At 36.9% G+C, this 5659-nt stretch overlaps 1 long non-coding RNA gene across 1 annotated transcript; it reads left to right on the top strand.

The window, feature by feature from the left end:
- Positions 1–170: 170 nt before the first annotated feature.
- On the top strand, positions 171–3066 carry LOC119157911. The gene is made up of 3 exons (XR_005107697.1): positions 171–1709; positions 2093–2316; positions 2862–3066. It is a non-coding gene; the product is annotated as an uncharacterized LOC119157911 (long non-coding RNA).
- Positions 3067–5659: the final 2593 nt, after the last annotated feature.

Below are 5659 nucleotides of genomic sequence, written 5' to 3'. Positions count from 1 at the left end.
GCAGCAGGCTTCTGAGCACTTGAAAGCATTTTCAAGATCTTGAAAATGAATATTTAGTTACTGGAGCCTGTCTTCCTGTCTTCCATCCATAAGCATATCATGCATGCATCATATAACATTGAGTTGTTTCTGAAATGATTCATGTGTTGTGCTGGTCTTGAAAAGGGTTATGTTTTTTTCCCCTCTACAATGATAATCTCAAGTGTCAGATTTGTTGCTTTGGTGTTGGTGATGGTTTCAGAAGTGCCGTAAGGCTTTTGACATTTTATTTCTTGGCAAAGTGTTGGTGTGCCACTAATGGAGATGTTTTGACACTTGAGAGTACCAACTGCATGGATTAAAACTCTTCCAGAGTCCCTGGATTTCCTAACAAACTGGTGCACACAATACAGATGGCAACTTTACGTTGCCAGGTTAAAGTAAGTAGCTGCTGGACTTTTAGTATTTTCTATTTATCTTTATATATAGATATATAAAATACATAAAAATAATGTATGAAATGACACATGAATTTAGTCATGAACAAAAACACTTGGCTGTAGAAAGCACAGGCACCTTCCAAAGCTGCTTAAAGGAACTGAAATAGCTGCTAAAACTTGTTAATAAATTAGTCTTTACACCAGTGCCAAGTAAGAAATACTTACAAGATACAGGCATAAATAAAAATGCAGCTTGGGTGATATTAAATTTATATTCATAACAAATTCATTCCAAAAGTTATCTGTTCATTATAGGATTTCTGTTTTAATAGTGCATATTTAGGTTCCTTTTGTGCGTTGTTTGTAATATTTTCATTGATAGAATACAGGACATAGGAAAGAATCAATTACTTGAGGGTGTTACTGGTCAAAAGAGGATGCTGAATGTAAAAGACACTACAGGCAGTATGGAGTACAAAAAAACTATTGAGGAGCAATCAGTATTTCAGAGGATTAGGTCTTTCCACTAATCTGATTAACAGGTCAGAGGCTGTTTTAGAAATATGTAGTATCTTTAGGCTGAGAAATCAGGGTAACTAACTTGCTGCATTTCTATTCCCGTGACTGACTGTACTACGCCGTTCAAAGGGCTGACCTTTGTAAGAAACCAGCCCATTAACTGTGTTATGATAGGTAGAAGTCGAGAGCAATTACTTAACACCTTAAAATAATGAGGAAAGCAAGCATCTCCAAATATAAAATAATATTAAAAAATCTATATGACCTCTATTCTCTAAGAGGTAGTATAGAACCAGGAAAGAAAAGCACAGACTAATGGCCTACCACAGCTTGAAGAACACCAAGAAACTGCTCTGGAAGAACAGAATCGAGAATACAGGTCAAAAAGATAACAGCAACAAAGAAATAAATTAATAATCAGAAAAACAGCAATAAGAAGTTCCGTGCATGAAACAGTCAGAAATGCTATGTATTGTAGTTGTAGCCACATACTTGCATGTTTCTTTTTTGTGCTTTTAAAAAGAAAAAGCTAAACTCCATTGAACATAGTCTGACATTGTGCATTGGTTTCTCATCTCAGTAAAACTCTGAGCGTATTGACATGATCATTAATAAAGTGGTGACGTAAAATATGTTACAGACTAAAAGGCCCAGTTTGAGAAAGGACCAAGGATGCTCAGGAGAGATTCGTTCCTTCTAACTGCACAGGTTAGGAGCCTAATCATCCTCCACTCGCTATATAATCAACGAAGAGACAGACATTTCCAGAAGGTAATTTAGGCCTCTCTGGAGAGTGATTTGCCTCATCATAGATCCGAATCAACCTCTAATGTTTTCTACATCTCTTAACTTACTGTATATGGAGTGTAAGGTCACTAAGCTATTAACTTCAGGCTTCAGCTCTGTTTGGGCAAATACAAGACCTAGGAAGTTACAAAGCCTGATAAATTATAGCACAGGCGAATGTGATTTAGTTAAATGTGTAATTTGTAGATTGCAATGCTGTGTAAGATCACCTCATTAATTCCAGTGATGGACTGAATTCTGAATACTTTGCACTGTATAAAAATGCATGTGCTGCGATCTTGTGGTCTGGTTAAGGGCATGTTCTGCAGTGAAAGTGGCTTATTTAGGTAAACACTCTGGATTTGCAGGTCCCTCTGCCAAATGGTACCACTCAACATGCTGATGGATGAGAGGCCTGACAGGGGTTACAACTGAAAGGAGCACCACTGAGATGCAGTTTCTGATGATGTGAAAGATATTCTGCCAGTCCCACAAAATCACTATGCCAGGGCAGATTTCCCTCCCTTTGCAAAGTATAGAGTCACAGCTCCTCTCTGGCTCACCCGTCTTTTCTGCTGGTGGGTAAAGGCAGGTATGAATGGGGAATTGAACTCGGTGCGAGCATCTGTGGGTGTTCATGATTCAAATCAGTTGCGGAGCTTACTAAAATTTACTAATATCTTTTGTTTGGTTATTTAAAGATGAATTGAACTTCAAATAAATTGAAAAAAAGTAGTACTCAGTTAATATAAGCAGGAAATCCACCACAGATTTTCCTGTTTTTACCTGTCACTTAAATGTGTATTGGCAAGTAATACTCTAAGCTACATGAACCTTTGTCCTTAGTACTGTATTTTGCTTTAAGCTGCGGGAAACTGTTGCATATGGTGCAAAATGCAATGTTTTAGTATATATTTAAAACTCTTATGCTGGCATCTTAGGGGAAATTTTAAGTAATCAAGTTCCAGTCAGATGTTTATGTTGGGTGAGGCACTCAACATGCTTGTATGCCCGAGTCAGTCCTCTCTGGAGTTTCCTAAAATCTGACCATTTCCTTTTTCCATACGATGCACTGCAATAATAAACTCAAAACCAACTAGACTAGTGAAGTACAAAACCTCTTTATTGTCTTTCTAGTGTGATACAATACTTCTACTACAAAGAATGCTAGGGAAACGTGGCTTCCTATTCCTCCTCTTCCAGTGTTTTTGAACAACTGTCATATGTCAGCTGTGTTCAAGAACTGTAAGTATAATATTTACTACTGCTAGTGAATAACGATTAAGTGGAAAAAGATGAATGTAAGAATGGTAAGGGGATTGCAATGAAGTAGAAAGTTAAATTAGGTTTTGTCATTCAGACCTCACAGAAAGAATTTTGAGAAGGCATCTTTCTTTTCATATTAAAAGAAAAATAAATTAAAAATTAGGTGCTTTTAGAAACTGAGATCACAAAGGAAATGAACTTAGGAAGATCAGCTGAGAAGCATCGCTGATCATTGTCCCAGGTGTTCTTTTAAATTCGGGCAAAATTCATGAGACTTAAACATTTTGATTTTATTAGTTCCCCCTTCATTTTGATAGTCAGATATAATGGATTGTGTCCCTGAAGGGTGCAATTCTGTGTCTCAGGAAAGAGGAGCTAGCCTTGGAAGGAAGGAGGGTGTCCTCTGCAGGGTGTCCAACAGGCCAAAAGGAGCGAGGCCATGCTCATAGATCTGAATGAAGATGCCCCCTCTAACACATGTGCAATGGGTAGGGAGCGCAGGCAGAAATAGGCCATGGTTACAGGGAAATTAATTTTTCCCCAACCTACTTATGTTTAATCCAAGGAAAATGTATCTCTCCTGCTTCATGTAAAACAAGGTTTTTGTACTGGAGACTACTGTGCTACAAGGATGGTCTTTGGCTGATCTTGCTGTTTTTTTCCTGTTTAGACCAGCCGGAAGATTGAATGCACTTCCTCGGTATTCAGACCTAACAATCCCTAGTAATTAGCTGTCCCAAAGCTAGATTATTAGTAAGCTATAAAAAAGTTTCTAATTTCCATCAACAAATACAGTTTCCAGTCATTATAGTCTGCAAGAATAGCGTCAATTTATTTGAGATTTTCCTCTCCTAAGCATCGGTAGGAAGAGTTATTCCCATATGAATATAGAAGGATGATTAGAAAGAGACTTTTTCAAGATGGCTTTAGAATGAAGCAGCCAGACATAAGAATGTAAATCATGTTCTATGGGAAGAAAAAAAAATAGATCAGGCTAAGAATGCAAATCATATTCAAGGGGAAAATTCAGATCAATATTAGAATCTGCCTTGTGTGACTGCAGTAGCATAAAATTATCTGCTGAGCTGCCTGTAAAAATGACAGTAGAGAGAAGAAAAAGATTTCAAGCAAAAGATGGCCTGCTGATAATTTGGCACAATTAAGCTCGATTGTAACCCAAATTGGGCGTAAAATATTATATGAAAACAGATGCAGAATACTTGTGGAAAATATCAGGTACATTCTTATTTCATTCTTATTCCAGTGAGATGGAATATGAGATGCTTGAGCGGTAGGGAAAGTTACTTGACTGGTATTGAATTCCTAGGCAAATGGAAGCCTGATTCTCAAATGTTCAATGAGGAAACAAGTCAGTGACCTAATTTTTCCAGTACAGCGTCCTACTTTGAAGGACAGATCCCAAACTTTGGTAGATATATTCTGGGGAAAATTAATTTAGGAAAAGTTGGTTGTTTTTTTTTTTTTTTATGATTCACAATGTTACCTGGAATTGTTAAGAATTTTGTGGAGGAACTTTTCAAATCGTAGGTATTAAACCAACAAATCAAACAATCATAGAAACAAAACTACCCACTTCAGCTTTAGTTTTCTGAGTTGAAACAGAGTTCACTGACTTCAGCTTTCACAGACTTCTTCTCAGCCTCCAGTATCTGCAGATCCTACACAGTTCCTCAGATTTCAGTAAGTATTTTGTTCTGTGGGATAGAGGATCCTGGAAGTCTGAGAGCCTTAGCTCCCATTTCCTTGATGAACTTGATTATACCTTTTTTAAAAAAAATTAATTGTCAGACATCAGATCCTGAGAATCCCAGTGCAAGATTTCAGGTTCAAATTCCTTGCTTTAGAGCTGGGCTCTGACCTCCTGCAGCTGCCTGCACAACGTGATCTCTGTGGACAGGTAAGTCCTCCCTCATTCTGGGCTAAAATATGTGATAGTACATCCTGAAGTTGTAAATTTGCTGAAATTAAGATAGTGCTGTGAAATATTTGCTGAATCAGTATTTTCTGAAGCGCCTTGTGAGTTTTTATGAAGATTTGTGAGCAAGTATAACAATAAGAGCTGCTAGGTTTAGGCGGTTTTGAAAATTGTACAGTTTTAAATGGGAAACACGATTTTCAACGTATTAGCCTAAAGTTTATTAGAAATACTGTTTAAAATTATCTGTGTGAATCGAGTGGAATAAATAATTTGTTTAATACTGTAGAAGAAAAAAGAAGCTTGCTCTTTGTCTAAATATCCATTGAGATGTCCTTGATTTGAGCATTTTAACATTATGACATGGAGAATTAATGGAAAAATATAATCATGACCTATTCTGTGTGAGCATTCAGTGGTTGCTAGACAATTTTCTTCAGTAACGACAGGTGAAAAAATCATGGTCACAGGACACTATTACACTGGTTTATTAATCGTGCAGACCCTGCGTGTCTGAATTAAGAAATATTACTGCCAGTTTCTCTTTTATGGGAAATACTCTGATTCCATTGTTTAATAAATCATATGTCAAAACTAATTAGCAGGAGGTTACTTTTGATGGTTTGAATATTGTTAAAGAGCAGGAAGGTTAAAAATGTATTTTGTTGAGCAAAAGGGTGTTTTGCAATGATTTTCATGCACTATATGTGATGCCTGAAGCAGTTAGTCATAA

This window comes from Falco rusticolus, chromosome 15 (genome assembly GCF_015220075.1).
Source record: "Falco rusticolus isolate bFalRus1 chromosome 15, bFalRus1.pri, whole genome shotgun sequence".
Classification (NCBI taxonomy): domain Eukaryota; kingdom Metazoa; phylum Chordata; class Aves; order Falconiformes; family Falconidae; genus Falco; species Falco rusticolus.
Note: the sequence above shows the minus strand (reverse complement) of the source record. Positions and strands in the feature narration are given on the sequence as shown.